At 40.8% G+C, this 24,312-nt stretch overlaps 1 protein-coding gene across 1 annotated transcript in view; it reads right to left on the bottom strand.

Annotated features, from left to right (window-relative positions):
- Nucleotides 1–24,312, bottom strand: part of LOC131219935 (probable LRR receptor-like serine/threonine-protein kinase At1g56140) — a 151,219-nt gene that overhangs the window by 18,330 nt on the left and 108,577 nt on the right. The window lies entirely within an intron of this gene.

Below are 24,312 nucleotides of genomic sequence, written 5' to 3'. Positions count from 1 at the left end.
AGAATGATGTTAGAAATCCTATTAACATATTTGATTGGTTGAATGAATCTGGCCTTTAGTAGCAGTTTAACTTCTTTGACTCTTAAAGTGACTACTGGGGTCATCCTCCTTGTCAGCTGCTAAAATGGCTTAAACCCCTCTTTGATGGGAAGAGGTTCCTTTACAAGTTCCTTATTGAAGGTAGACATCTCATAATAATCCCCGCCAAAGTAGTCAAAATATTCTTTTAGGAGTGCAATCATTTCCATCTAAGCTTGAGAGTTGAGCTCTGCACAAATAAAAGTCGGTCGTTGTTTCTCTTATGTTCCCAGATTCACCTTCATGAGGGAATCCTAAACATCGGCCTTAGCATCATTTGGATTGGTAGGTGCATCATGTCACGGTGCACACCATCCTTTCTTGTTTCGTTTATACTGCTTGAAGTGGCACGCAGTACTGTACATTTCTCGCACTCCATGGTCTTTGTTGGGTTCAAATGATCTTCGAGGTTACAAAGAATGGTAGTAATTTTAACCTCTTTATCTATCTAGATTCCATAATGCATAAGGTAACGTCCTCAATAAGGAACTCAGTGGGTTATTTCATTCAGTACTTGAGGGTTCTTTTATCATCGTAATTGTTGGCTTGGTCAACCAATTATCTATCATTGTACTTATCGGCAGACTATGCCACTCATTAGCCATATTCAAGGCAAGATTGTTTGGCTGATCTTGCATTAGCATGGAGATGTTGCTAATGAAGACATCTAGTTCTGACTTAGATTCTGTTGAGTCTACTATGTTGATCAATGTATCAAGATCTCACAAAGGATCAATGGCAGCAATAACTCCTGTTGGTCAGTTGTATTTATTGCAACTGATAAGTGTAATGGGATGATCTCCCATTTGTAGAGGTTGGCCTTGGTGATGTTTGATTTGGCTAAAATTGTTCGATTGTCTATGGAGATGTTCTTGGCCTTCCTCTCATTCTAAAGGATTAGGAATTGATATAGAGATGAAGGGATGCACCAATTCGAGTGGATCTAGTCTCTCCCTAGAAGGGTGTTATTGTTGGTCATTCGCTTGACGATGAAAGAGGCCACCATGACCTTCCTACTACCAACTAACAATTCTACAAGGAGGACACCCTTAGTATTCGTGACTCCCCTTGTGAAGTAGGAGACCATGAATTTAGTCGACATTAGGTCTTGTGCCATCTTTTCAAGCTTTTGAACCATCAACATTGGTATAATATTGATAGCATCATATAAAAAGCTTAAGGTGCTTGGTCATCAAGTAGACGACTTTATTAAAGTCACTTTTTTCGCTCTTCTCTTTCTTCAATCATGATGGTTGGTCTAGTTTCATACACTCTGGTCGACCATAGGGGAAACTATCTCTGCCTGTATAGAGGTTTCGCCCACTTCTTCCACATTTCTAGCCATTTGGTTTGGTTGATCGAGTTTAACCTAGAATATCATGGGCAAGACAAAAGCCATATTGCAAGTGAGTGTAAGTGGTTAGAGGCTTTCAAATATAATTGTGGTTTTTCCACCACTTTCATTGGAGTCCATCACCTTAGTCTAGCTCCCAGTGACATCCAAAAAGTCCTCGGGGTGGGGTGATCCTTAGAAGGATTGGTTGGCTATATCACGATATTCCTTCGAGGTAAAGTAATTGTCTCTAAGGTCATCCTACATAGGTGCTTCCTTTAGGGAAGAAGTCACCTCGTATGGTGCCTTTTAATCAACATGCTGCCCAAGTCTTTTAATGATTAATCACAACCTTTTATGAATCACGCATTCTACAATAGTGAACACTTTGGCCTAGGCTCTCTATTGTTGGAGCCTGCACTTAAGGGTTCTGGTTAGGCCTTGAGGAACTTGGGAAAAATTTCGATGGATCGCAATTAGGGTTGTACACGAACTGAGTTAGCTCCGTTAGCTCACTCAACTTGACTCGAAAAAGTGGAATCCAAAGACTATTATCATTAATGATATACCTTCTGGGAGTGGCCATTCATTGATCCTAGGATTGCAATTCTCGAAATCTATACTTAGGTTACTCATGGCTCTTGCCTCTTGGGTATCAGCGCTAAGTAACGTCAGCTAATCTTTCCATGTTCGTAACTTGATTGTGAGATGTATGATTGTTGGACAAATACAACAATTGGTCAAACGTCGGCGGCAGGTCCTGAACTGATTGATTTGACGGTCATGTTAGTGGATGATGTCTTCTTATAGGAGACAGCCACTTGGGAGTTTCCTTAATATGCTTATAGCACAGCTCACAGATGATAGGTCACTTGGGTGGCTCTTTTAGAGGAGCCTTCCCCTTGTCCTTTGTTCTACCCTATCCCTCAGAATGATCTGGATGTTATCACATGAGGAGGGGCGATCATTTGAGGTTATGAAGGTTGTTTGGTGTCGACCTAAATAGCCATTGTCTTCTACTATTCAAATCGGCCAGACCATTTTGATCTCAACCAAAACAAAAATGATGTTTGTGGTCTTCGAGAAAGGGTTGGGGTCAACCCCCATGGCCTCCTTCTTGTTAAAAAACTTGAGAGGTAGCGTGAGTTTTATTACCATGCCATTTACAATATTCGCTTCTCTTTAGTTATTCGACCAATATAATCTTCTTATATTCTGATAACTTGATGAACTTGACTTTTAAGAGAAGGTCAAAGATCATGTTGGCCTTAAAGATATTGAAGGTATATTGCCTTGAATAGTCAGGGGCATTCCTTCGAGGATTCATCCCTGTGGAGGTATGAGACTTTGTCCATTTTAAGGCCAGTTGTTTATGTGGCCATTTTCCCACCACTTTTGCAACGACCAACTTGTAGTTGGGGTCATGGTAATATGTCCCCTATGATGAGTTCATCCTTTGGTTCTCCTCTCGAAGAATCCATCCATAGTGGGGGCCATGGGCAAGAGTTGAAAAAGATCACTAATATGCATGCCTTCAAACTTCTTACGAAGCTTAAAGTCCATGCCATCAAGTGTAAGCTTAGTAAACTCAACCTCTAATAAGATAATGGAGCATCAGTTCTTCACTTTTTTAACTAGGCAATAATTTGCTAGGCTAATTCTCCATGTAACTAGTGAAGTTTGGATAAATTGACAATTGAGACCCCAGGCTTTGTTTGATGAAATTGCATTTGAAATATCTCCTACATCTTGAACCAAATTTAGATCGAGTTGGGGAGAAGGTTAATGTACCAAGTAAAAGTCGCTCTCGTCAGGGAGTTACCAAACAACCTCAGTTTTATGAAATCATGAGTCAAGACTTAACCACATTGTATGGTAAACCAACCAATGTGCTCGATTGTGATAGATTTACCTTACCTTGAGAAGAGGGTAAATTCAACCTAAATCCTCTTAGTAGTTCAAAATATTAATTCACAGTATGGGTAGGGTTTTCAATAAATCAATCGAGCTACTTGTCGGCCATTGGGCTGCACCCCATATTATTGGATGAGCCCAATAATGTCATCTCGGTCAAGAGTTCAACGCAACTACATAGGATATTGCCTTTGTACCTTTGGGTTATCGGCTACCATATGTGGGGGAATAGGAGGTGGTCCCTTGGGCATCTCAAACCTCATGTAGCCTTGCTGAACAACCAACACCATGAGAGGTTGCTTCCTAGGTATTTGGTCATTTAATAGTAATTTTGTGGCGTTGGTGACAAGGGTGGTTGCCCCTCGACCTGTTCAACACCAGGATGGAGTTACCCCTATACGCATTCTGATAGTTAGGATACTCATGTTGGCCAATTTGTTGCCATTTCGATGGTTTCTCCTTACCACCATTGCTAGTGGTATGGAGCGACCTTGAGCCCTTACTCAACTTATCCTCGTAGGTGGCTTAGTCAGCCTTGGCAGTGTGTTGTTCACTTTGTGGTGAATCTCTCAAACAGACCATCAACAAGCTTAGCGAAGCTCTCTGCTTGCACCTTATTGCTTTTTATGAGTTGTCACAAATCTCCTCACATGTCAAGGATGTGGTTCGTAACTTCTCCTAAAGTTAAATTTGGTTGCAAAGAGGATCCTACTTCCATGTCGACGGGTTCGTCCTGTTGTTGTTACTCGCTTAGTGGCTCTCCTAAAACCTTAAGGAGACTACTAGCCCTAGTCTTTGCACTTCGTACCATTTATACCTCTCACTAAGAAATGTTAAGAATAGCACACCACTGTCCCATTGAGTGTGCAAAAAAATAATATTGTTTGTTCAATCCAAACGTGTGGCTACACATGTAATGAATTACCTATATTTGGTAAAACATATATGGTTAAAATTATGTCAGACATGTCAGAGTCACAATCGATTTGAATTGACTAAATGCTTGTGACCTTAGGCACCAAATCAGCCATAAGATCAAACCTATGAAGGTTGATATGATTGTCCATCCACTAATGTGGCAGTGATCAAGTGATTTGTGATGGGAAGGATTAGTCCTTCTCATAAGTTCTTTTTTCCTTGAGCCAATGTCTTTTGTTTCAAAGATGATCGTGATCCTCAAGTTTCTCAATAAAGAAGAATGGATAGTTGGAATCAAACTAAAAGGACTAAACTATTGATTTTTATTGATTTGAATTTATAGATTACTATTGATAGGTAATAAAATAATAAAATCAAATAAAAATGAATAAAAGATCATTACCTATAATCAGCCGTATGGACAAACTCTCAAGGCAAATGGTTAGCAAGATGTGAGTTGTGTGATATCCCAAGTAAGGACTTGGTTGATCAAGAATCGAATGACGATGGTCATGAATATTTATACTACTACTAATGGCATCATGCAATGATGGCATTGGACAATAGCAGATTCAACTAAGATCTAAGCTAAATTTCAAACTTTCTGCAAGGGACGTTGGACAGAAGTGGAGGAATAAAGACTAAACTAGTGTAGACAATGTTGCACTGTGATAGATTGTGTGTATTTTGGCAAGGGCCCCGAGCTCTTCTTCGAATGCTGCTTATATAAGTTCAGAGAAGCGATGGCTAGACCAAGATTTCCTTCTTGATCCTCAATGGTTCATCTTCCATATCTTCAAAGGATTTAGATTTTATGCGTCATCATGATCTGATGTCCTTTTAAAGCGATTTTCTTCTGATTTACCCTCTCTAACCTGTGGTCTTTGCGAAATCATCAATTATCTCTAGAAAATCTCCCATTTAAGCATGATTATGTGAGACGACCTCCATGCAGTTTCTGTCATATGTTGGAGTGTGATATGTGACATGCATATGATGGCCATGTGTCCTCTGAGAAGGGTCCCTTGCTTTTCATTGCAAATGTGCATACGACCCTTATCTGTTGTTGCTTTTAACGAGTAACATGTTGCCAACAGATGTGGATGGGAAGATATCCCTGGGGCGTGAGTAGGATTTCATCTATTCGTATTTAGTGCCAACATGTGGTGGCCTCTTATTGGATAACGTGGATTGGGACAAAATAGGTGTAAACAAAATTAAGGTAGGATCATGTACTTAAAATATGGTAGAGCATATGGTAGTCCACTTGGGAGGCTCAATGAGTCTCCCTTGGCCATGCTCCAGCGCTGATAGGTTGGTTCTTAACTTTTCCTTCATTTGGAATAGATTTGAGAGAGATCTTCTCATTTAGAGGATCAACATTAGTTTTATAACGATGGATGTGATGAGGTCCATCACCGTCTTCCTCAGAAGATAATTACTCTGAATCCACTGAGCTTCTCTAGACTCTGACAAAGGTATGAATGTGATGAGGTCAATCACCATCTTTCTCTTGGGGATAACTACTTCGAATCTACGAAGCTTCTCTGGACTCCTCATAGAGACTTCTCCAATCCATAAGGAAAAAAATAAGAAAATAGAAATATTATCGAATCTGGATATCGAATCCAGCAGCATTTCGGCTCTTTGATTTGTTCATCTCTTTAAGAGGAATATGATCATCCTGTATCTTTTTTAAGAAACCACGGAATTGAAGAAAAGTTAGTTTACCAACAACATTGCAAGGCATTTCGATAGCATTTTGGGTCATCGATACGATACCCGCACAATCAATACAGATACCCGCGCAATCAATCGTGATTGCTTGGGTCTGAAATCAAAAGCGTCGAAATGCTGCTAAAATTGCCTTTGAGTTGTCTTCTCTTTCAATCATTGTGTTGATTGATTGTACTCTATTTTCAGAATCAAGAGAAATGCGAGGATGCAAATGAACTTAGAATAGAAAAATTAATGATCATAGTTCTCTTAATCATTCTTTGTTATCATTGAATAAATTACAAAAAAACAAAATCAGTTTTTTCTTATTGAAACAGTAGGTGCACTCAATCTCTAATATCATTTGAGCGAGGCAGTTCAATGCTATGAATTCTCTTTTTGTTCTTGTTTTTTCTTCATCCTTGTTCTTTGTTTTCTCTCTTGATCTTTCCTTTGGTTTATTCTTGAATCTTCATATATTGTACCTCAATAGATGCCCCATTGATCCTTTGTTTATCCCTTTTAGGATAAAGAAATAGGATCAATCTGTCTTTCATTTCTCACATTCATATGTCGTTGCACGCTCCTGTACATAGGCTAATCGGGTCCTGTAATCGGGTCCAATTCCCTATAAATATTGACACCCATCTTTCATTGCCATTCTACATTTCTTCTGTCAAAGTTTTGCCCATCTGCAACAATCCGCGCAACAACTTGTCTTTGCGTGCAAACCACGTGCAACACCTTCTCTGTTACACAAAGCCTATTCCCTTTGCGCGTCCCCCCGTAACTCTCTGTTGTTGTGCACGCCTTAAATCTTTATTCCTCAAATCTCTATACTTGTCCTAATAAATATGCAACATTCAAAGGCTTTGTCTTCTAAGAAAGGATCATTCATCCTCTTCAAAGTCTAAGGAAGTTCTTCAACATACTTGGGATTGCATCGAGATTAATGAAGAAGTCTTTAAACTCTGTGTTCCTTCTGAGAATGAAACAACTATCCTCCCAATCAATTTACAGCGTCATTGGTTTATTCTACATAGTGAACTATCTATTCATTGAAGAAACCTTGTTTCTACCGACCACTAGATTATGAGAGAACTAATGATTTTAAAAGGACGTTTGGAAGGGAATGAATCTCGTCAGAAAGTCAGCATGATCTATAAAATGCAATTTCTGTGTCCTTGTTATAATCCCCATCAGCCATTTCCCACTCATTTACTGACTCTAGAAGAGCATATTCAAACCCTCATCGGCTCCCTCTTCAGCATTATCAACTAAGGAGGATAATTGAAAAATCAAAGGGTTGGGTCACTCGAAAGATAGAGGATAATGATCCTATCGACTTTTATCAATTTTCATTCATTAGTCATCCAGAAGGTATAAAAGTTGTTGATGATGATTCTCTCTTTTGGAGAACATTCATTTCTTGTTTCCATCAAATCTAGTACTCTTCCATTGAGAGAAGGTAGCACATTCTGGTGCGAACCATATTATCAAAGCAGATTTGCTCATCAATTTGGTTTTGACCAAACAGTACTAGAGACTTGTGACATTGTCACGAGACCCATGAGAAGTTGTGGCATCAGGCGCTATAATTGAGCTCTGATATGGAGGCAACTCTTAAACATCAATATTAAATCTCGCTTCCTAATCCCTGACTATAATTATCCAGTTCATACTTCTTATTCCTAAATGCGCTGGTGGGCTCATCAATACTATTTGGTGTGCAAGTATTATCCAGTAGACCATCCCATATGCATTCTCCCACCACAGCTAAGAGATTATTAGAAAGACCAAGGCATAAGCTATTTTGAAGAGACAGATCATGCTCCCTGTCTCCTTCTGGTATGGCTAGCGTCTTCTCTCCGCAATTTCTGATCAGAGGGATGGCCTCTGCTTCTAGTTGGATGTTGTCGATGGCCCATCTCCCCTCTACCATCCCGGTGCAGCTGTCTGCGGTGCAGTCCGGATCAGTCAGCCCCAACAGCAGTTGCTGGATTTTCGTCAGCAACAATCCCTCCTACATTTGCTGGACTTCCATCAGCAGCAATTCCAGTCTTCTCACGGTGCTGAAAGCTTGGACCATCTCTTTTGTCTGGGGATTGCAGCCGATGTAGTATGGTGACACTTCTCTCGGATCTTCGACGTTCCTTTAATCCCCAATCAGTCCATACATCAAAGAATCAGAATCTGGTCGGGCAAGGAAAACATCCACCTCTACTCGGCTTAGGTTGTTATTAGGCCTCACGCCCTCTTTAATTTGCTGGGAGATTTGGTTGAGCCGCAATGAAGCTCGTTTTGATGGCAGGAAGATGTCTACTTATCAGATCATCGGTCGTATTTCCAAATGGCTTCAGGATATTGGAAACCTGATGCTCGACGAGGAGTCCCATTCTCTCAAGAATTCAGTCGCACTCTAGGTTCTTTGTCTTGAAACGACCATTGTCAGCCTGGTTAATATTCTCATTGTCATAAAATGGCATAGACCAAACTAGGGCCGTTAAAGCTGAATGTTGATGGTTCTTCCCAGGGGAATCCGGGAGAGAGTGAAGGTGGGGGAGTGTGTAGGGATGCCCACGGTCGGCTTATATTTGCTTTTCATAGGTATTACGGGTTTGCTTCCAACACTATAGCGGAGGCCCAGGCTATGCTTGATGGCACAGTGTTATGTCAAAAGTTAGGCTTCTCGAATATTGTTGTAGAATCCGACTCGAAGCTTGTGGTGGAGGCAGCCTCCGATACTTCGGCTCATTGTCCATGGAGAATTTGGTATAGGATTGGGGCCATCCACCTTTTCAGCCGCTCCCTCAACATCTCTTTCAGTCATATATTCCGTGAGGGAAATGCGGTGGCTGATGCTGATGCTCTGGCAAGGATGGCCAGTGAAGGGTGTGCCAACAAGTTCTATAGATCCCGATCAGAGTTGTCGGCAAGGATTAGGGGAGCCATGGGTCTTGACAAGGCAGGGTTGGGTAATTTGCGGGCTTGATTTTCGTTGATTTTTGGTGGGAGGGAGATGGTGGCCGCCGAGTTTAGGGGCTATCCCTAGCTCGTGTCCGTAGCGATCTTATTCTTTAATCTGTGCTTGTTTGGGTATATGATATGCAAGGCCCAGTCTTTTTTGTTGGGGCCCACCCGAATGAGTGTACATCCTTTCTTGATTAATACAAGTTCGGTGGCCCAGTTCCACCTTTTTGTATATTCGGGCCAATGAGACCCATTACAATATCTGGTCTTATGCATTCTATACATAACTTGAATTGTTTTTCTTCTTTCGCCAGTTGTGGACATGATGCCCCTAGTATCCTCCATCGATTAATGAATTCTTTGACTGACTTGTCTTCTCTTTGGCATATGGATGCTAACACGTCTGGACTAATTCCTCTGGTGGATGGCCCAGGATGCTGTGAACTATAGTATTTAATATTCCTGAGGGGACTTGCTGTAGGAGATATAAAAAGTGGTGTTTTTCTTGTCATAACAGCCTTCCCTTTATCTTTCCATGTCTTTGGAAGATCCTTTGCAAATGCCATCGCGTTCATAGTCACTTTCTTATCTCGTTTCTCACCCTTTCTTATTACTATTTCACCTTTGTTTTATCATCTTTTGTAGTATGTCTTTTAGTGTAAAGCAATTTTCTGTTGGATTTCGTACATAATGATGATAACAACAATACTTCTTTTCCTTAGTCATCTCGACTTCTTCTGGACGCCTGGGCTGAGGCAGTTGGATGGTTCTGGCAGCTAATAATTGTTCCATCATCGGTGTAACATCTTCTTTTTCGAAATTGTATTCTTTATGATAATCATACAATTGAGGTCGCTTGTCATTCACATGTTCCTTATAACGAACCGAATCTTCTCTTTTCCTTGTTTCTTGTTTATTATAAAAGGTACCTCTTTTCTCTTGACGATCAACAGTGTTTATCATTGATCTATTTGATTCTCTTCTCTCTGTTCTAATTTGGAATGCAGGCATTTTCCTGGCCATCAACTCTAGCGCATGTGCCTTTGTTGCGAGATCCATAGAATTCAAACACATATTTACTTGTTTTTTTTCTTCGGATAACTGTCTACATGAAGCTCCCAAAAATTTTCACCTGTCAATAAACTTTTCCACTGGTTCATTTTCTCTATGTCTTACAGAAGTCAATTTCGCAATACTAACGTCACGGTCTGATGAGAAAAAGTTAGATATAAATGAATCTTGCATTTATTCCTAGTTCTTATCGATTCCGGCGCTAGATTAGAATACCATCGGAATGCTTTACCTGTCAAGGACGAACTAAATAGTCGTAAGTAGTATTATGAAAAAGTGGAAAAGTTACCCACTGTTGTGATGAAATGTACCAGATATTCTTTTGGAGATCCATCTCCATTAAATTTCTAGAAATCTGGATGCTTGAAATGAGCTGGAATGGTACATCTTCCACTTCCTTGGGATTTGGCGTTCTATAATGAAATCTCCCAATATGTCCTCGTTCGCCGACGACTTCTGCAATCGTTTTTCGCATTTCTTCTTACGTTATGATTGTCATCGCTGGAGCAAACCCATGTGATCCTGCTTTATGCAGTAATGAATCTTCGTGTTGTTGTTCAGGTTCATTCGTAGTGGCCATTACCGACGGGGCTGCACTTGAGCCCCGTTATGAGCGAGCATAGCCAAAGCTTCTTGGAGACTTCGACACTCTTCCATCAAAGTTCTTTGATCTTCTGCCATTTTGGCCATGCGTTCGTCAATACTCGGTGGAGGGTCTTGACTGATTCTTGCCATATGTACAGTGGCTTCTTTGCTCTTTGATGAAGTCATTATCAGAATAGAATGGGAACGCATTAGTATAGTTAGGCTTAATGAGAGGGGAGTTTCACTTGACTCTTCTAAAGGTGTGCTCTGGGGTGATATGGAAACTAATAAATTTCTTATAAGTGATTTGCCCTTCTCCTTTCTTGCCCATCGGATGTTTGCCACAGATAGGGCTGGAAAGTCCTGTGATGTCAGAGGAGGGAAAGATCTTCTCGGATATAATGCTTGAGGAGCGAGTTCGGGATTCTTTTTTGCCACATTCCGCGTAACTGGTCCTCTGACTTTCCTTGGAGATGAATTTATCTTGGTAATTACTGCATTTAGGGCCCTTGTTCTTTGGGATGACACAACAACCCAGTCGTTATTATTCTCCGATGCCAGTGGTGAAGCAGTTATGACTCCAGCCATAACCTAGGGCTTGTCATTTTTACTTGCAGTAGATTGGGCTTCATGATCTGCAAGTTGATTCGTAGCATATTCTACCACAAACCCAGTCGTTATGAAGTAGAAATTTGTCTTGTTGGTAATGGTTGCCATTGATTGTTTGGAGTTGTCCTATATCCTTCAATTAATAATATGAAATCTCAATTAGTATTTGAATAATAAAGTATTCTATCTTAGGGATGAAGGAAAGGATGTTCCCTTTGAAAGTAGCCATTTTAGCAAAGAAAGGATATAGAGTACAATCATCAATTTTATTCATTCTGAATTTGTTCAAATTTTTTTATTTCCCTTAATTCTAAGATAGAATATCCAAAATACAAGTATACAAGTATTGAATAAGCTTGAACATCAAATCCGAATATTAAATCATTTTCAACTCTTTGATTCATTCATCCCATTAAGAGGAATATTATCATCTTGTATCTTCTCCTTGGACTTGAAGTCACAATTCTGAATTTGAAGAAAAACTGGAATTAAAGGGAAATTGGCTTGCTGATGGATCATTTTGATAGCATCATGGTGCTTTGATATGGCTACCCGCTTAAAACACTGTGTTTGCACGGGTCAGTGTGATGTGTCTTTTACTCCTCTTCTTCTTCCTCTGAATACCTTCAAAGTCTTCTTCTTCTCTGGAGCTCTGATCTTCTTCGTAATCCTCATCCTCTCCAAATAAGATGGGGAATGGGGTATTTATAGGCCTCCACACATGCGAATCCTCAATTTTTATTATGCGTACCTTTATGGCGGGGGGTGTATTTATAGGCTTTCTAGGCAGTCTGCGTATCTCAGTTGATTTAAGGTTGGTACCCAAGGCCAAGACTAGTATCTGAGGTCGAGGTTGGTACATGAGGTTGAGTCAGTATCTAATTACATTTTCTTCATTTTCTTCTTTGTTCTTCCTCTTAATCTTTCTTTTGATTTATCTTAAATCTTCATTTTTGTACCTCAACATCCACGAAGCTTCTCTGGACTCTTCACAGCTTGTAATGATGAGTTCAATCACCATCTTCCTCACGGAGATAACTACTTGGAATCCACAAAGCCTCTCTGGACTCCTCATAGAGACTTCTCGAATCCACGAGGAAAAATCAAGAAAATAGAAATAATATTCATGAAAGTTCATAAATTGATTGATTATTGAAATAAACAAGTCTAAAACCCCTTAAATAGGGATACGAAGCTTGGACAAAGTTTCAGAATTAAACTACAACTAAAACTCCCTAAAATTCGTAATTTACTATAAATAGTAAATTTACTATTTATAGTATTTAGCCTAATCACGTTATTCTCCTAATTTTTCTAAACACTTTTCATGTTGGACACATCTCTTAAAACCTAACGGATGAAAAGTTACAATCAAATCAAAACTTAATAAAAATAGTAAAAATGGAAATAAATAGGGAATTCGACCATTGATCTAATGGAATCTCGTAAATTCGGCATGAACAAATGGAACCAAGTTGGTTGGCTAAAGTAGCTCGTCCTACCCCAAAATCATAAGTTATACGTCGAGTAACTCATTCGGTTTGCGAGATATGCCTGTTTTAAGGTTCGATGGTCTTGATCACTTCTGTCATTGAATAGGCCTTCCTCGATCCATCTTGGCCATGAAACCGTCCGCGACCCACTCAGCATCAGGACTCCTCACAAAGATTCCTCAAAAACAAGAGGAAAAATAGGAAAATATAAATAAATTCTAATAAATTCAAAACTTAATTAATTGATGATAAAAATGAATTTACAACCCTTTAAATAGTTATATCAAACTTAAGAGGAAGTTTCATAATCAAACTCCACCTTAAACTCCCTAAAAAACGTGACTTACTCTAAATAGTAAACTTATTATTCATAAACGGTCACAATTTCTACTAGACTTCATAGTTTTCGGCCAAAATAGTAAGTGTCCCATTTGGCCTAACCACATTATTCTCCTAAAATTTCTAACCCTTTTTCATGTTAGGCACAACTCCTAAAGCTCAAAGGATGATGAGTTATGATCGAACTAAAACTTACTATAAATAGTGAAAATGAAATTAAAAAGGACTTTCAACTATCGATCTGATGGAATCTCCCAACTTCGGTGTGGTTAACCCGGCACAGATGGTTGGTTGGATAAAGTAGCTTCTCCTACCCTAAAATCATGTATGATACGTTGAATAACTCATTCCGGTTTGCGAGATACGCTTATTTTAAGGTTCTATTGGTTCTGATCACTTCCACCTCCAATTGGGCCTTCTTTGGTCCATCTTGGCCATGAAAGTGTCCATGACCTGCTCTAAATCATTCCCCTCTACTTTAAAAGAACTCTTCATCAAGTTCTCATCCCGCTTTGGTTCATGATAGTCGATCAAGTCTGCAACGTTGAAAGTACTCGAGATCTCCATGTTATCCGGAAGATCAAGAACATTAACGTTGTCATTGATCTTTTGAAGGATCGGTATTGGTCCAATCTTCTTATTCTTCAACTTATTGTAGGTCACAATCGAAAATCTCTCCTTCCATAGATGAACCATAACATGGTCACTCACCTCGAACACCTTTTTATCGTCGATACTTGTTGGCTTGCTCCTTGTACATGTCGTTTGAGGCATGCAACTTGGCTTAGGCATCCCCATGAATGCCCACGAGTTGGTATGTCATATGTTCTGCAATAGTGCTCATGTCCGGGATTTAAAGCAAGGAACTAAGTCAAGAGTGTGTCAGGGCACACGACCATAAACAATCTGAAAATAGGAATTTCCCTATTGAGCGGTTCACAAAATGTTGAATTCAAACTCCACTTGAGATAGGGCCAAAATCCACTGCTTTTGTTTGTCACCTAAAATACACCGAAGGACATTTCCCAACGTGCGATTCACAACTTCGGTTTGCCCATCGGTCTGTGGATGGTAGGCATTGCCGAACTGAAGTTGTGTACCAAACCGATTCCATAAAGTCCACTAGAAGCTAATGAACTTTGTGTCACGAAATGATGGTCTTAGCAACCTCATGTAGCTACATGAACTCTCAAGAATAGATTCGCCATGCTTGTTGCATTTAGAGTCTCATTACATGAGATAAAGTGCATTATCTTTGAGAAATGATCTACCACCAAGAACACTGAATCCATGCCGCGTGCATTCATCAGAAACTAATCACAAAGTCCATAGATAAGTCCTCCCAAGTGCCATCAGGAAACAGGGAACGGGGTGTAGAGGCCTCGTATTCCGAGAATGCCCCTTAGAAGTCCGACAAACATGATAACACTACACTGCTTTTACCTACATCACATACCAATTTGATGTAGAGCAGGTCGCGGACAGTTACATAGCCAAGATGGATCAGACCCGGTCGATGACAGAAGTGATCCAGACCATCTAATCTTAAATCGGGCGTATCTTGCAATTTGGAATGAGTTATCTAACGTAAAATATATGATTTTAAGGTAGAACGAGCTACTGAAGCCAACCAACTTGCTACGCCGGGTTGCGCAGCCCAGAAATGTGAAAAATCCTTGGATCGATGGTCGTTTCCCTGTTTCAATTTCATTTTTACTAAAAATAGTAAGTTTTAGTTTGATTATAACTCTTCATCTGTCGGGGCTTTAGGAGTTGCACCCAACGTGAAAAGAGCTTAGAATAATTAGGAGAACGGTTTGGTGAAGTCAAATAGGACACTTACTATTTTTGGCCGAAAACCTTACCCACTGGTAGACATCACTACTATCTATAAATAGTAAGTTTACTATTTATAGTAAGTTGCGGATTCTAAAAGTTTGAGTTGTAGTTAGATTCTAATTTTTTTCCCATTGCTTGGTGCCCTTATTTAAAGGGTTGTGAACTTATTTTTATTGATCAATTAATCAATTTCGAATTTATTAGAATTTACCCTCGTGGATTCGAGAAGTCTATGTGAGGAGTCCAAAGAAGCTCCGTGGATTTGGAGTAGTTATCTTCATCACGTTCATCCCTACGTCAATTGGTATCAAAGTGAGGATTCCCCGCCAATGGCAAACAACGAAGGTATGACTCAAAATCCTGTGACAGTGATCCAGGATTCGTTATCTTTCGGAAAGAATGGAAGCTTTCCACCGGAGAGTCGATTGACCATGCAAGGGCCGCAGGCAACTCTCGACCGTCTTGCGGATGCGATACTTCCGCCCCAAGCCCTAGGCGGTACTCCACCACCGTGGTGGCTCCACCACCCATGGTTGCACGACACAACCTCGATTTTCATAGAGCACTACCATGGCAAACCGTAGGGCTACACCGATGATTCAAGTTCTAGCGACGAGGACCTTAATGAGGGTTTTGCCCGACGACCAATCCATGGAGGTGATCATCTAGATCGTCCGAAAGAGATTATCGAGGTAAGGCCGAACTTCCTAATTTTAACGGTTTATTACGTATAGAAGATTTTCTCGATTGGCTAGCCAAGTAGAGATATTTTGATTACATGGACGTGCGATCATAAAAGGGTAAAATTGGTAGCGTTTAAATTAAAATCGGGTGCTTCGCATGGTGGGAACAATTACAACTCTCACGAGCTCGCGAACAAGGCGCCCATCTCATCATGGCCACGGATGAGACGTCTTCTTCGATCTCGATTTCTCCCTGATTATGAGCAGATATTATTCCAAAAATATCAAAATTATGGCTAAGGAGCCATACAAGATTACACTGAAGAATTCCAACGGTGGCTACACGAAATAATCTGTAGAATCTGAGTCATAGAAGGTGGCACGATTTATAGGTGGGTTGCGATCGACAATTCAAGACCGAGTTCGATGTACCACGGGACTGTGGATGAAGCTTCAATTGGCGGGTAGGCGAAACATAACTTGCAAGAGCTCTCCCGTCCATATCCTTCAACTCGACCCCCCATGACGGGTCCCACGCAAGATCCAGTGCTGCCACGAGGAAAAGACCCAGTACCTCAACTTCATACAACCACAAACTGTGATACGGGGAGCTACTCATCCAGACCTCAATGTGCAGCACCTACAATAGTGAGTCCGAGTAGGATTCCAAATCCTTATGCTCGGCCAAGGTCGAATAATTGTTACCGCTGTGGCCAACCAGGCCACTTATCAAACACTTGTCCTCAACGTCCCGCAGCACACTTAACTATAAACGAAGGGGGCAATGAAGATGAGGCCGCAGAAGAAGACCATTGCTTTGATGAACATGAACAAATCATTGAAGAAATAGCAGGTGGCGATGAAATGACGGGCGAGGATCGTGGCTAATTTCTAATTGTGAGGCGATTGCTGTATGCCCCACGAAAGGAATTACATCCACAACGACACATATATTTCGTACTCGGTGCACCGTTAATGGAAAGGTCTATGATGTGATCATAGACAGTGATAGTAACGAGAACATCATCTCAAGAGTGATGGTGGATAAGGTGCGGCTACCAATGATGAAACATTCTTCCCCGTACTCAATTGGCTGGATAAAAAAGGTGAATGAGACTAAGGTAACTGAACAATGCACTATCTCGTTTTCAATTGGCAAAAATTATAAAGATCAAATATTTTGTGACGTGGTCGATATGGAAGCTTGTCATATATTACTCGGTCGACCCTGGCAGTCGGACCGTGATGCGACCCATCGGGGACGAGATAATGTTTACGTATTCATCAAGGATAGTAAAAAAATAATCATTGCCCCTATAGCACTAGAGAACCACCCTGAAGCCTCTAAAGTGGAGGGGAGTTCCCTCTTGACCATTCGAAATTTTATGGAGGAATCCAAGGAAACCGGCGAAGTATACGCTGTAGTGGTGAAGGGCGAGGAAGAGGAACCCTCAAACGTCCCTCCAAGTTTAAGATTGTTGCTAAACGAATTCAAAGAAGTCTGGCCTAAGGATTTACCTGATGGATTGCCCCCCATGAGGGACATCCAACATCACATAGACCTCATCCATGGGGCTAGCCTGCCCAACCGCCCTCATTATTGGATGAGTCCGAAGGAGTGTGAGATACTTCAGGGGCAAGTGGAGGAATTGATCCGTAAGGGTTTCTTGAGAGAGAGCATGAGTCTATATGCCGTACCAAAGCATTATTAACGCAAAAAAAGATGGAAGCTGGTGCATGTGTGTCGACAATGGACAATCAACAAAATTACTATCAAATATCGGTTCCCAATACAACGGTTGGACGACATGCTCGATATATTAGAAGAGGCTAAGGTGTTTTCTAAACTAGATCTAAGGAGCGGGTACCATCAGATTCGTATCCGACCCGATAATGAGTGGAAAACGGCATTTAAGACCAAGGAAGGGTTGTATGAGTGGCTGGTCATGCCCTTTGGCCTATCGAATGCACCAAGTACTTTTATACGTTTGATGAATCAAGTTCTAAAACCGTTCATTGGCCAATTTATGGTAGTATATTTCGATGACATATTGATATATAGTCAGGATGAGGCGGAGCATAGGAAATATCTCAAGCAGATGCTGCAGGTCTTACAAATTAACAAGTTGTACCTCAACTTGAAAAAGTGTAACTTTTTAACTGATAGCCTGTTATTTTTAGGATTTGTTGTAATCTCCATAGGGATCCATGTGGATGATGAAATAGTGCAAGCCATTAGAGAATGGCCGATCCCGACAAACATTCATGAGGTGAGGAGTTTTCACGGGTTGACGACTTTTTTATCATCTATTTGTGCGAGATTTTAGCACCATAATCGCGCCTATAATAGATTGCATGAAAAAGGCCCGTTCCAGTAGACCAATAAAGCTGACAAGAGCTTTCATGAGATTAAGCATCGTTTGTCTACAACACCAGTCTTGGTACTTCCTAATTTCAACAAATTGTTTGAGGTTGAGTGTGACGCTTCATACGTCGGAATTGGAGAGTATTATCATAGGAAGGTAGGACGGTAGCCTTCTACAACGAGAGCTCAGAGAAGCTCGAAAGAAGTTGTCGACTTATGAGCTTGAGTTGTACGCAGTTATTCAGGCGCTGCGACATTGGCGACATTATCTGATTCAAAGAGAGTTTATTCTATACATTGACCATCAAGCATTAAAGTTTATTAATAGTCAGACTAACGTGAATCGTGTGCATGCTAGATGGGTTGCGTTTTTACAAGAATTCATGTTCGTTCTAAAGCACAAGTCAGGGCAGGAGAATAAGGTAGTTGATGCACTTAGTCGTCGTGCATCACTACTTGTTACGATGAACAACGAGGTGGTCGGCTTCGACTGTTTCAAGAAGCTATATGCAGAAGATGAGGACTTCAAAGATTCTTGGATGAAGTGCCAAGAAGGTCACCTCAATGACCTTCATGTATAGGACGATTTTCTCTTCAAAGGGAATTGATTGTGTATCCCTCAAAGTTCTCTAAGGGAGTAGATTATTCATGAGCTACATACAGGTGGCTTCGGTGGACACCTTAGGCGAGACAAGACGTGAGTTCTTGTAGAAGAGCGGTATTACTGGCCCAATTAGTACGTGATGTGGAAAAAACCATACAACGTTGTCATGTTTGTCAGACCTCCAAGGGGCAATCTCAGAATATGGGCCTCTACACCCCGTTACCTGTGCTTGATGGTCCTTGGAAGGATTTATCAATGGACTTCGTGCTTGGTCTCCCACGAACACAACGCGGCATGGATTTGGTGTTCGTGGTGGTAGATCGTTTCTCCAAGATGACGCACTTTATCCCATGCAAGAAGACCCTCGATGCAACACACGTGGCGAATCTATTTTTCAGGGAGGTCGTACGGCTACATGGGGTCCCCAAGACCATTACTTCCGATCGTGACACGAAGTTCATTAGCCACTTTTGGTGGACTTTATGGAATCGATTTGATACACGACTTCAATTCAGCAGTGCTTACCACCCACAGACTGATGGGCAGACCGAAGTTGTGAATCGCACGTTGGGAAACCTCCTTCGTTGTATTTCAGGAGAAAAACCGAAGCAGTGGGATTTGACCTTTTCTCAAGCAGAGTTTGCATTCAACAACATGGTGAACCGCTCGACAGGGAGATCACCGTTCCAGATTATCTACGGACGAGTGCCTCGCCACACACTTGACTTGGTCCCTCTGCCCAAGCACCCAGGCACGAGCATTGCAGCAGAACATATGGCAGACAAGATCATGGGCATCCATGCAGAAGTGCAGACCAAGCTACATGCCTCGAACGAGAAGTACAAGGAACAAGCGGACAAGCATCGGCGACAAAAAGTGTTCGAGGTAGGCGACCGCGTTATGGTCCATCTGCGCAAAGAGAGATTTCCGACCGGGACGTATAATAAGTTGAAAAATAAGAAGATTAGACCGGTACCAATCATCCGAAAGATCAATGACAACGCTTATGTTGTTGATCTTCCAGATGACATGGCAATCTCACGGACTTTCAATGTCGCGGACCTAACCGAGTATCATGAACCAGAGCATGACGAGAACTCGAGGACGAGTTCTTTTGAAGTGGAGGAGACTGATGTAGAGCGGGTCGCGGACAGTTACATGGCCAAGATGGATCAGAAAAGGCCCGGTCGACGACAGAAGTGATCCAGACCATCGAACCTTAAATCGGGCGTATCTTGCAATCTGGAATGAGTTATCTGACGTAAAATATATGATTTTGGGGTAGAACGAGCTACTTTATCCAACCAACCCGCTATGCAGGGTTGCGCAACCCGGAATTGCGAAAAACCCCTGGATCGACTGTCGTTTCCCTCTTTTAATTTCATTTTTACTATAAATAGTAAGTTTTAGTTTGATTATAACTCTTCATCCGTCGGGCTTTAGGAGTTGCACCCAACGTGAAAAGAGCTTAGAATAATTAGGAGAACGGTTTAGTGAAGCCAAATAGGACACTTACTATTTTTGGCCGAAAACCTTGCGCACTAGTAGACATCACGACCGTCTATAAATAGTAAGTTTACTATTTATAGTAAGTCGCGGATTCTAAGAGTTTGAGTTGTAGTTTGATTCTAATTTCTTTCCCATTGCTTGGTACCCCTATTTAAAGGGTTGTGAACTCGTTTTTATTCATCAATTAATCAATTTCGAATTTATTAGAATTTATTTCTATTTTCTGCTTTCTTTCCTTGTGGATTCGAGAAGTCTCTGTGAGGAGTCCAGAGAAGCTTCGTGGGTTCTGAGTAGTTATCCTCATCACGCTCATCCTTGCGTCAAATAATATCTTAATATCGCTCCTCCACAAGTGTCCATAACTTGTATCGCCTAAAGTGTCCACCAATGCCAACACCATGTAACTCTTGAATAATCTACTCCCTCAAAGAACTTTGAGGGATGCACAATTGAGTCCCTTTGAAGAGGAAATCATCTTGCATATGTAAGTCACTGAGATGAACCTCTTGGCACCTCAACCATGCATTCTTAAAGTTCTCGTCCTCAACATACTACTCCTTGAGACAGTTGAAGCTTACTAACTCATTGCTCAATATAACTAGTAGTGATGCATGGCGGCTAAGTGCATCAGTCACTTTGTTCTGGTACCTGACTTGTGCTTTAGAACAAACATGAATTCCTACAAAAATATAACACATCTAGCATGCATACAATTTTATATTATCCTGACTATTAATAAACTTTATGGCTTAATAGTCAATGTAGAGAATAAACTCTCTCTGGATCAGATACTATCGCCAATGTCACAGCGCTTGAATAAATGCATATAACTCAAGATCATATGTTAACTACTTCTTTCAAGCTTCACTTCGTCTCACTGTATAAGGCTACTGGTTGGCCTTCCTCTGATAAGACTCCTCCAATTCTAACATATGATGCGTCACAATCTGCCTCAAACAACTTATTAAACTGGGAAGAACCAAGATCATTGTTGTGGACAATCGATTCTTAATTTCAATAAAGCTCTTGTCGCCACATCAGTCTAATGAAATTAGCCGTTTTTCATGCAATTGATAATGGGTATGACTATAGTGCTCAAAATTCTACACGAATCAATGGTAGGAGGTTGCTAACTCATGGAAACTCATAACTTCATGAATGTTCTTCGGGATCAGCCATTCCCTGATGGCCCACACCTTTTCATTGTCCACATGGATGCCCATGGATGTCACCATATATCCTAAGAATAACAAGTTATCCGTTAAAAAACTACGCTTCTTCAAATTGAGGTACATCTAGTTAACTTGGAAGACTTATAGCACCTTCCTGAGATGTTCTATGTGCTCCATCTCATCCTTTCTATATATCAAGATGTCATCAAAATATACTACCACAAATCAGCCAATGAACAGCTTCAGCACTTGATTTATCAAACACATAAAACTACTTGGTACGTTCGATATACCGAAGGGCATGACTAACCACTCATACAACCCCTTCCTTGGTCTTGAATGACATTTTTCACTCATCACCAGGACAAATATAAATCTGATGCCACTGGCTCCTCAAATCTAACTTAAAAAATACCTTGGCCCTTAGCACCCTCCAACCTATCAAGCATGTTGTCCAACCACAGTATTCTGAACCGATATTTGATGATAAGCTTATTAATTACCCGGCTCTCAACACACATGCACCAGGTCGCATCTTTCTTAGGTGTTAACACCGCTGGCATGGCACATGGGCTCATACTTTCTTGAAAGACCCTTATGGATCAATTCCTCCACTTGCTGCTGAAGTATTTTACACTCTTTCGGACTCATTCGATAGTGGGGGTGGTTGGGCAAGCTAGCCTTAGGAACAAGGTTTATGTGATATCGGATATCCCACATAGGAGGCAATCCATTAGGTGATTCTTCAAGCCAGATTTGCTTGAATTCGTTCAGCAACGACCTTAAAATTGGGGAATGTTTAAGGGTTTTGATTCCTTGCCCTTCACCGCTACAATGTACACATCGTCGGTTTCCAAGGATTTCTCCACGAAATCCCAAATGGTCAAGAGAGAACTCCCATCCACTTTGTAAGCTTCAAGGTGGTTCTTTGGTGCCATAGGGGTAAGGACCATCTTTCAACCATCCTTGACGAAGATGTAAACATTGTCTCATTCTCAGTGGATCACATCACAGTCTGACTGCTATGGTCAACCGAGTAACATATGGCATGCTTTCATGTTGACCACGTCACACAGTACTTGATCCTTATAATTTTTACCAATTAAAAATGAGACCATGTATTGTTTGATTACCTTGGTTTCGTTTAACTTTTTCATCCATCCAATCAAGTAAGGGGAATGATGCTTTGTATTAGGTAGCTATAACTTGTCCATCATCACTTTCGAGACAATGTTCTCTCTATTGTCACTGTATATGATTACATCACAGACCTTTCCATTAATGGTACACCATATACGGAATATATTATGTTGTTGTGGATGTAACTCATTTCGTGGAGTGTACAATAATTTCCTCATGACCAAGGATTTGCCATGATCCTCAGCCGACCATTCTTCTTCACCAACTCATTCTTTAATGGATTGTTCATCTTTATCAAATCCAAGGTCTTCTTCTACTGTCCTCTTCGTTAATGGTCAAGTAGGCTCCAAGGAATTAAGTGCAGGTGTTTGATAAGTGGCCCAGTTGGCCACGATTGTAAGAAATGTTCAACCTTGACCAACTATAAGGATTTTAAATCTTACTCATACCCGCTGTAGTAGGTGCCACACATTGAGGACTAGATGGACTACTCCATGCGTCACTATTTACGGTTCTAGGAGGTTGAAGACGTCCTCCTACTAGTTCCTTTCGTCATGCTAGAGTTGAATCCCATGTTGGACCCGTCATGGGGGGTTGAGTCAAATGATTAGGCTGAGTAAGGACTCTTGGAAGTTGTTTGTCTACCCTACTTGCCATCTAGACCGCTTCATATACGGTCCTGACTGGATGCATTTGAACTCGGTCCTGGATGTTCGATCGTAAACCACTTATAAATTGTGCTACCTTCTGTGATTCGGTTTCCAACAGGTCATTCTGCATTGCCAAGCACTGGAATTCTTCGGTGTAATCTGTGACGATTTGTTTTTCCTACTGGTAATTTTAGTATTCCTGGAACAATACTTGCTCATAATCATTAGGGAGGAATCCTTATCGAAGAAGGCGTCCCATCCATGGCCATGATCGGATGGGCACTTTGTTCTATCGGGCACATGAGAGTTATAATCGCTCCCACCATGCGTACCAGATTTTAATTTAAATGCTATTAATTTCACGTTTTTATGTTCCGACATGTCTATGTAATCAAAATATTATTCTACTTCGACTAACCAATCGAAGAAATCTTTTAACTAGAAAGTTCAACCTTACCTCGATAGTCTCTTTCAGTATAATGTAGTCGATCGCCTCCATGGACTAGTCATCGAGCAAAGCCACCATCGATGTCCTCATCGCTGGAGCTCGACTTATTTTTTACACCATACAATTCACATCCGTATGCCCTACGGAAATTAGGGTTGTGTCGTACAACAACCACGGGTGGTTGAGCATTGCCTTGGGCTCGGGATAAAATTAGCATATGGGCAAAACAGTCGAGGTTTGCTGCAGCCCTTGCATGGTCAATGACTCTCCCGAAGAAAATTTCTTTTCTTTCTAAAAGGTAACGAACCCCTGGATCAGCGTTCACGGGATTTTGGCAATTTCTTCATTATTTGCCATTATAATTCCAATTGACGCAAGTATGGACGTGACGAGGTCGATCACTGTGTCTTCCTTAAGGGATAACTACTACTCCAAATCCAGGGAGCTTCTCTAAACTCCTCATAGAGATTCCTCGAATCCACGAGAAAAATTTTATATATATCTACAAATAAATTCTAATAAATTTGAAAATAGATTAATTGATGATAAAAATGAAATTACAACCCTTTTAAATAATAATCTCAAACCTAGGAATAAGTTTCGGATAAAAATATGATTTACTATAAATTGTAAACTTACTACTTAAAGACAGTCATGATTTTCACTAGACTTCGTGATTTTCGGCCAAAAATAGCAAGTGTCCAATTTAGTCTAACCACATTATTTTCCTAAATTTTGTAAGCCATTTTCATGTTGGGCACAACTGCTAAAGCTCAAAAGGATTGAGTTATGATCGAATTAAAACTGACTATTTATAATAAAAACATAAATAAAAAAGACTTTCAACCATCGATCTCATGGAATCTCGTAAATCCG

This window comes from Magnolia sinica, chromosome 12 (assembly GCF_029962835.1).
Source record: "Magnolia sinica isolate HGM2019 chromosome 12, MsV1, whole genome shotgun sequence".
NCBI lineage: Eukaryota > Viridiplantae > Streptophyta > Magnoliopsida > Magnoliales > Magnoliaceae > Magnolia > Magnolia sinica.
Note: the sequence above shows the minus strand (reverse complement) of the source record. Positions and strands in the feature narration are given on the sequence as shown.